We start from the raw sequence: 9,521 nt of genomic DNA, 5'->3' as shown, positions 1-9,521 counted from the left end.
AAGTTTTCTGGTCCATCCTAGGGTCAGACCTACTAGAAGTCTATAATGAGGGCATGAGGAAGGGGAAACTGCCTCAGAGCTGCAGGAGGGCCATCATCACCCTGCTGCCGAAGAAGGGAGATCTCCAGGACATCAGAAACTGGAGGCCGGTGTCCCTGCTGTGCACGGATTACAAAATCCTGTCCAAAGATCTAGCCCTGAGATTAAGGGAGGTGATGTCGTCCATCATCCACCCTGACCAGACCTACCGCGTGCCCAACAGGCTTATTAGTGACAACGTCATTCTAATTAGAGACATTTTGGACCTCTCTAGTTCATTGGCTGCAGACACTGGTCTCATTTTCATAGACCAGGAAAAGGCTTTTGACCAGGTTGAACACCAGTACCTGTGGCAGACTCTGGCTGCTGGCTGGCTTCAACCCTGGTTTTATTGGCATGATCCGGGTTCTCTATGCTGACGTCTCCAGTGCCCTGAAGATAAATGGTGGACTGAGTGCCCCATTTGGCGTCCAGAGAGGGGTAAGGCAGGGCTGTTCTCTCTCAGGTATGTTGTACACTCTGGCCTTTGAGCCTCTGCTCCACAAGTTAAGAGAGAACCTTGAAGGTGTGAAGTTCCCCCAGTGCCCGGTATCTTTTAAATTGTCAGCCTACGCAGATGATCTTGTCGTACTTTTAAACACACAGAGAGATGTTGACTGTTTAAGTGATACTGTACGTGACTTTGGTTTTATCTCTTCTTCGAAGGTAAACTGGGGGAAGAGTGAGGCTCTGATGGTTGGAGAGAGGCTGCAGGATCATCTCCGGCTGCCTGGTGGCCTCGTCTGGAGGAAGGGAGGGGTACATTACCTTGGGGTTTTTCTGGGGGACGAGACCCACAAAAAGAAAAACTGGGATGATGGTGTCCTACAGAGGTCGCGTACTAGTCATTAATAACCTGGTCTCGTCCTCCATGTGGCACCGACTAGCCTGTGTTGATCCTCCAGCCTCTCTCCTGACAGAGGTACAAAGGCTTTTAGTCAACTTTTTTGGGGGGGCGGGATGCACTGGGTCCCACAGAGCATCCTCTTTCTTCCAAAGGAAGAGGGAGGGCAGGGCCTTATTCATCTGGCCAGTCGGGGGGCTGCTTTCTGTCTCCAGTTCATACGGAGATTACTAACAGGGTCAGAGGATGTTCTGTGGAGGCCGTTAGCCTTCTGCTCCATTTTAATAGCCTGGGCCTTAGTTTAATTTGTTCTCAATGAACACCACTGTCATGAGGAAGACATCTCTGCCTGTTTTTTATCAGAGTGTTTTTAAGGTCTACAACCTGCTGCAGAAGAAGAGAGAGGAGGAGACGGGCTCACTGTACTGGCTCCTGCAGGAACCTGTCCTGCACAGGACCAAGCCAGAGGGGCCTGCCTGGGGAGGGACTGCCCTGTCAGGGAGGCTGGAGGAGGCCGGGGTCCTGACACTGGGTCAAGGGGAAATTCCAAATTACAGCAGCGTCAATAAAGCAAGTAATGTAACAAGTGCATGCAAAGTAAGTACACTATGTACAGTATGTACAAAAGAGTGGGAATTTTAAATAAAAAATAAAAAGAGTTGTCATCCTAAAGAAAACTGTAAAACAAAAATAGTATCTACAGACTGTTATGTACATGTTTTATTGCACAGCTTATTTCACTGATTACTTGGAGCAGTTTTTGTTGTGTAGTCTGACAGCTGCAGGGAGGAATGACCTGCGATACCGCTCCTTCACACACTTAGGATGTAGCATCCTGTCACTGATGGAGCTCCTCAGTGCAGTGAGTGTGTGTTGGAGGGGATGGCAGATGGCAGAGTTAGTGCAGCTAGATTAGACAGGTTTTATTTATCTAGCTGGTGTAATGCTACAGTTGGTAACTGTCAGATCCTCCCTGTTGGCTTTACAGACCATTACCTGGTTTTAATGGTGATTAATTTTTTATGTCCTACAGGAAAACCAAAATCTTTTTGGCATTTTAGTGTTACGATGTTGCAGGATTAAATTTTTTGTGATAATTTTAAACTGTTTTGGGCTTATTGGAGGTCTAGGAAAGGTGATTTTACTTCCATTAATCAGTGGTGGGAGGTGGGGAAAGCTCAGATTAGTGTGTTCTGTCAACAATATGCATGTAAACTCACTGTTAACATCAGGAGGGCAGTGCAGAAGTTAGGAGGAGATAAGTGACCTGGAAAATGTCTCTATCTCACAAGCAGATCAACAAAACTGTGATCTTTTACATGCCAAAAAGCAAGAACTTAGTGGTTTTCTACATGAGAAAGCTAAGTTAGAGCTAGGTTCACCAGGATCCAGGATATGGATGCACCTACAGCTTTCTTTTTTAACTTGGAGGAATCTGCTCTCAGGAAAAAGCAAATGGTGTGTCTTCGTCTTCCTGATGGGAGGGTGACAGCAGACCTGGCCGCGATGAAACAACATGCAGTGGACTTCTACATGGACTTGTTCAGGGCCGATGTGATGTAGAGTCTTCCACAGAACTTTTACAGGGGCTTCCTCGGCTGAGCTCAGAAAATCAAGATACACTGAACGTAGATATAACTCTGGCTGAGCTGACTGCTGCCATGTTTCAGATGGCGTCGGGCAAGGCTCCAGGAATGGACGGCATACCTGCAGACTTCTTTAAGCACTTTTGGAGTATTTTGGGGTAGGACATTCTTGATGTTTTTAATGAGTGTTTTAAAAAAGGACTACTTCCAGCCTCCTGTAGGCGTGCAGTGCTCTCTCTACTGCCTAAGAAAGGGGATTTAACCCTTTTGAAAAACTGGAGGCCCGTAGCCATTTTATGCACTGACTACAAAATTTTGTCGAAAGTTTTATCGAAGAGGTTGAAAGATTTCACTGAACTGTTGATTGGTCCGGATCAGTCCTACTGTGTTCCTGGTAGATCTATGAGGATAACCTGTTTTTAATGAGAGATATTTTTGATATTTGTAAATTATATAATGTTAATGTATGTTTTATCTCCATCAACCAAGAGAAAGCGTTTGATCGTGTTGATCATTCTTTTCTTTTTTCAACTTTGCAGGCTTTTGGGGTTGGGGAAGTTTTCCTGTCCTGGGTTAAATTATTGTATACTGATGCTTGGTGTGTAGTGAAGGTAGGGGGAGGTTTAAGCTGTCCTGTGCCAGTTAAGAGAGGTATTAGGCAGGGCTGCCCTATTTCAGGGCTGCTTTACAGCCTTACTACAGAACCACTTGGATTCCACTCTGGAATTTCCCCTCACGGGACAAATAAAGGAATATTGAATTGAAACTTCTTTGTAGGCTAAGAAGTGGCCTGAAGGGTCTTGCTCTGCCTGAGCTGGCTCCAGGCCCCCCTCTTGTTCTATCAGCCTACGCTGACGATGTTACTGTGATTGTCAGAGACCAGAGAGATGTACAGGTTTTAGAGGACAGTTTGAAACTGTATGGGAAAGCTTCTTCAGCTAGGATTAATTGGGACAAAAGTGAGGCATGTCTGGCAGGTCAGTGGAGCTTGGGGAGTACTCCTGGTCTTCCAGGAAATTTTCTTAAATTAAAATTCTTGGAGTGTATTTGGGAAATGTGGACTTTCAAAGGCAGAACTGGGTGGGAGTGCTGGAGAAGGTAGAGGCCAGGTTCTCTCAATGGAAATGGTTGCTACCTTATCTGTCCTACAGGGGGAGAGTACTGATCATCAATGCCCTGGTCGCCTCATCGCTGTGGCATAGGCTGCTTGTTCTGGTACCACCTCCAGGCCTTGTGAGGGAGGTGCAATGGCTGTTGGTGAACTTCGTCTGGTCTGGTCAGCACTAGCTGAAGGCGTTGGCTCTGTATCTCTCTGTCATAGAAGGGAGGCATGGACTGGTGGACATTCAGGCCAGAACTGCAGCCTTCAGATTACAGATGGCATGGAGGTTGCTGTTGGTTGGCTCCCACTGGGCTGCTCCTCAGGAAGGCTGGGCAGCTTGGGTTGAAAAAACACCTCTTTCTGTTGAGACTGCCAGAGGTTGACCTGACAGGACTGACACCTTTCTATATATCAGTGGTGGAGGCCTGGCAGACACTTAGGATCACACAGACTCCTGACGGAGGCCTGGAATGTGGCTCTTTGAAGAACCACCGTTTCATAATGGCTTTCTCAATGTCGCCGCCTTTTCCTCAGGTACCTTGAGGAGGAAATTTGTTGAGGGTGGTATTGTTAAACTTGGTCATCTTGCAAAAGCGTCACTGAACAGCATTGGTGAAATTATTGGCATCCGGTCCTCCATCCATGCTGATCAAGATGGTGGAAGAAGTCTGGCAGGCACTGTCCACACCACTAAGAACTTTTGCTAGGAACCATGTGTTTGCTGACCAAAGGACAGAGGGCAGTGTCTGAGTGTCAAACTGAAACACTGGAACACTTGTTTGTTCTCTGCCCTTGCTTGGCAGGCCTATTCGGAACATTGAGAGGTTGGGTAGAGGATTTGGGGGAGGAGTTCTCAGTCCCATTATTTGTTTTTGGGCCCAAATACACAGTCGAAAAATAGAGGTATTGTGGTTCTGGTCAATTTTCTGTTTGGAACGCTAAATTGGCAATCTGGAAGACCAGGAAGAACCAGCTTGTTGGTCAGGGCAGGACTGATGTGGTCCGGTGTCTAAAGGGGTTGGTGGAAGCTCGTTTGAGGGTGGAGCATGCTTTTTATGCCCTGACTGGCAACCTGGACTCCTTCAGGACTCTGTGGGGGGCCAGGCAGATTTTGTGTTCAGTGGGGGAGGATGGCGTACTGGTCCTTAATTTTTAATGTATCATTGTGGGTGTGTTGTGGTTGTTTTTGGTGGTGTGAGGTTTTTGATGGGTTTGTATTGACGTGTGTGTGTGTGTGTGTGTGTGTGTGTGTGTGTGTGTGTGTGTGTGCGTGTGTGCGTGCGTGTGTGTGTGTGCTTCGTGATGTTTGTGGATTGACTTTCTTAAAATAATGTAAATAAAAGTTGTTTTTAAAGTCAAAGTCTCTTGTGTGAAAATTACAGCAGAGCCTGGAGAGAAAAGAGGAACACAGGGGTTGTAGCGTAGAAGTTTCTCAAAATATGAAATAATGCTGGGCGCCAGAAAGGAGAAAAATCATTCTGCCAATATTTTAAAACAAATACTACTAGAAATTTGAGAAATAACCCGGCAGCTGGCTTCTTAGCTACAAAACCACACAATAAAAACACAACCAATCAATGCAGTTACTAAGTTTTCTTATATGCAATCAAATTTTAATCAAAACGTATCAGGTCAATAATCAAACTCAAATGTCTCTCAATTCATAAATGTTCATTCATAAAACAGAAACCAAATTCAAAGGAAATATTCAGAGAGTAATTACAAAAAATCAAAAGTTTTTTAAATAAATAATAACAGGTCACATCAGTTAATGAAGAATGCGAATTGTGTTTATGTAGATGTGTGTGTGAGTGTGTATAGTTTGGGTGTCTTTCCATTCAGTTCAGAAGGAGGAATGTGTGTTTGGTGAGGGGAATGAATGTAGTTCATTTCAGAGGGATGTATGTGTGTTTGGGAGAGGAATGAGTGTAATTCAGTTCAGAGGGATGTATGTTTGAGGGGAGAGAAAAAACAGTGTAGCTTGAGGTCAGACATTTGGAGAAGCCAGGAGAGTTTCAGGAAAAAGGGGACTTATCTGCTTGAAGTTCATCACCCAACTCAGACAGAGATATTTGCCACTGTATCCAAACAGGCCAAGAACTGTAGAATCAGCTTCTTTTCCGCCTGCTCCAGGACTCAGCTTCTTCCTCCAGTGTCCAGTGTAATGCACAACTTCCAGCCTGTCCTTAACACTCGGTTAAATTCACTGTTTTCTTGTAATTAAGCCGGTAACTGAATCAAAATTTGAGTTATCTCCTTTTCTTTCTTTCTCACTTCTCACTTCATTTTCAGTCCTCCTTCAAGCCTCCTTTGTTTGATTTCCCTCCTCATTTTGAGCTCTCAGGTGTGTCTGATTTATCATCTCCCTCCCCCTTCATTTCCAGCTCAGGCGAAAAAGGCTGTTTTGTCATTTCCTTTTCCCCTTCCTGCTACAGGGTAAAATACAAAAAAATAAATAAATAAATAAAAATCAAAACTCTGTATATATGCATTGTATACAAGGGAGTACAGTGTTTTTTTTTTCAGTATTGCACATTGGATAAAAAGTATGTGGCAGTATATAAAATATTATTGCTAAAGGGAAAAAAAGAAAAGTTGTACAGGGAATGCAGAATTGCACACGTATATAGACTTGCACATGGTTCAAGGGCAGTGTTTTCACTATTGCACATTGGTTAAAAATATGTAGCAGTATATAGAAGAAAAATATGTATATGTATAGATTTGATGCAAGAGATAGGAATGTAATATTGAAGAAAAAAATGTAATATTGCACTAGATATTGCATGAGATGTAATGGCATGATGATGAAAACACAGAATCACAGAGCAAAAACAGTGCAGAGCAGTAAATATGTAAACACAGTGCTGCATTAGACAAAACTAGAGTTGAACAGTCTGACTGCAGTTGGAATGTAGGACCTGCACTAGTGCTCCTTTTACAAAGTGGAAATCGATCACCATCTCCTTCGTCTTGCTGGCGTTTATGAACAGGTGGTTCAGTCCACACCAGTCAGCAAAGTTGGTTAAGGCCTCCCTGTATTCCAGTTCGTTCCCCATGTGATACACGTCCAACAATGACTGTATCATCAGAGAACTTTTGGATGTGACAGCTGTCGGTGTTGTGTCTGAAGTCTGAGTAGAGGGTGAAGAGGAGAGGAAAGAGCACTGTACCCTGCAGAGCCCCCGTGCTGCAAACTACCACATCGGACACACAGTCGCGAAGCCTCACATACTGTGGTCTGTTGGTGAGGTAGTTGATGGTCCATGAAGCCAGGTGGCAGTCTACTCCAGCTCCTCCCAGCTTCCCCCTGAGCAGTGATGGCTGGATTGTGTTGAAAGCACTGGCAAAGTCAAAAAGCAGGTGAGAAAAAGACTGGTGAAGCAGGTAAATGACTGTGTCTTCCACACCAGTGCCTGGTCTGCCTGGAAGCAGCTGATACCATGAGGGCCAGTAGCCTTCCTCACCTCATCTGCTGTTATGGAGAGGCTGAGGGAGGAGTTGGGGTGGCTCCTATTGAGTGAAGTTGGGGTAGGGGTATGTAGTTTCTGATGTGGAGCGAAGGGGGCAAGTGGTGTGAGGAGGGTGCAGCTGATGTCCCCCCCTGCCCAACAGACTATAGGCACAATTATGAAACTTGTCAATTTTATTTTATGTGTATCACAAATTGGAAACTTGTTTCATGGGGATTTACAATAGTACAGCATACAACACCCTCTATCCTTAGACCCTGGATTGGGATAAGTGAAATCTCCCCCAAAAACCCTTTCACCAAGGAAAAAAAAATGAAGAAACCCCAGGAAGAGCCACAAGGGAGGGACCCATCTCCCAGAATGGACAGAGATCAAGAGATGTAATGTGGACAGAATAGACCAACATGGTAAAATACAGTATGCAAACAGAACGACAAAATTCAGATAGGATGTGAGCCACATGATCTCCTTTCCACCATGGAGATCAGGACAAGGACAGACTACACAAACACAAGAGGCACAACTCAAGCACAACATTCAGTCACACAGGTATAACAAAAAGCAAACACTGACAGAGGGAGAGAGAGATAATGATATACATGCAAACAAGGAGAGAGAGAGAGACAGTAGAAGAGACTTCTTAAGGACGAAGATCCAGATCCAAAACATTTGGAATTATACACCAACAGCCAGGGAAGTGAGATAGGTCCCAGGACAGCTGATGGTGTACCACAGAGAAGCCAGAGTGAAAACAGAGGACAAGGAGGTGAAAGGGAGAGAGAGAGGGAGAAAGGGAGAGAGGCAAAACTGTGTTTGTGGGACACAAACAGAGGCTTACAGAGATTCAGTCTTTCTAAGGAAATTTACAGTATCAGAAGGACAAACATGGGCTATACAGTAATACTAAGATTAATAAATGATTAAATGAGGCCAACCTGTCGGAAGGATAATGTTAACAGGTACTAGGTAATCAAAACTAAGCAGCTTGCTGAAAGATGAGTTTTAAGGGCCACAACAGAGTCAGGCTGCCTAATGTCATCAGGATTGTTAGCAGGAGGTTCAGTGCAGAGGAAGGGAGAATAACAGGAAAAGACCCTTCCTCCAGCTGACCTATTTTTAACTCTGGTGACAGGAGAGTGAGGGATGGGAGACAAGGTTCAAGAGGATCAGACAGGTATGGATGGGCCATTTACAATTTTCTGAGTCATCAGAAGCACCTTAAAGTCTGATCTGACATGCTTAGACAGCCAATAAAGTGAAGCTAAAATTGGTGGAGAATGGGCAAATTTTCTAGTTTTAATTTAACTGAGTTAATTTGAGAAATTGTTTTCAATTTCTCATACTTTCTTTGGTTGCTAGTCATAACATAAATTGGTCCTGGCCCTGTCCCAGCTCTCTCTCCAACGTTCTTGTCGTACACATCTCTCTTTCAGCAAACATGCATGTCAAAACCGCTATTAACATCTAAAAAACCAGCATTTGCCAGGGGCAAATAAGGCAGGTGGTCCTGGGTTATGATCTGCACAGACAGAAATGAAAAGGGCTTCCAGACAGGTAAAGAGGAAATATAGAAAGGACAATGTTCAGGATAACAAGAGAAAAGGTGTATGGAATAATATGAAGTTCATTCACTGTAATACCACTAGGGCCTCATGAGGGAGCAATTACTGCAAATGAGGCCAACAAGTTTGCTGGGTTTGATGAGCATGACTTTTCCATTGAGTATGTGTACATTTTCTTGTCATTGTCTTAGAGAAATTTAAGCAACATATACAGTTGTGCTCATTAGTTTACATACCCTGGCAGAATTTATGATTTCTTGGCCATTTTTCAGAGAATATGAGTGATAACACAAAAACCTTTGTTTCACTCATGGTTAGTGATTGGGTGAAGCCATTTATTGTCAAACAACTGTGTTTAAATCATTATGACTACCCAACAGTGGTGGCTGGTGAATTTTTGTCTTGGGGGGGCGCACTTAATTTCCCAACCAAAAAGCAGAGTTGGCAACGCCGGACCACAAGAATTAATGTATATTATGTTTACAAATAGACAGTTAAATGCAGGTGAATGTTACCAGTTAGTGAATTTGAATTTATCTCCCCAGTGTTTGATATGTTTTGCTCCAGATAAGATATAATTGGTACACTCAAACCCTTAAAATCTCCTTTTCCATCATTAAACAAACCAAGAATGCATAAATATATTTTTTACTTCAAAAGTGAAAAGAGAAACAATTCATTTTCACAGCTTCCAATAGTACCAAGTGCTTCTTCTGTCCAGCTAATTGTTTGTAACAACATATTTATATTTACGTACTCAAATAAAAAAAGGGAAAAAAAAAAAAAAAAAAAACAGCAAATACATATGGATGAAACCAACAAACACTGGACATTTTGTTTAAAAAAACAATCAAACCATCAGGCTTTAAGCCCAAA

This window comes from Chaetodon auriga, chromosome 14, assembly GCF_051107435.1.
Source record: "Chaetodon auriga isolate fChaAug3 chromosome 14, fChaAug3.hap1, whole genome shotgun sequence".
In the NCBI taxonomy this organism is placed as follows: Eukaryota; Metazoa; Chordata; class Actinopteri; order Chaetodontiformes; family Chaetodontidae; genus Chaetodon; species Chaetodon auriga.
This window is presented reverse-complemented; position numbering follows the sequence as displayed.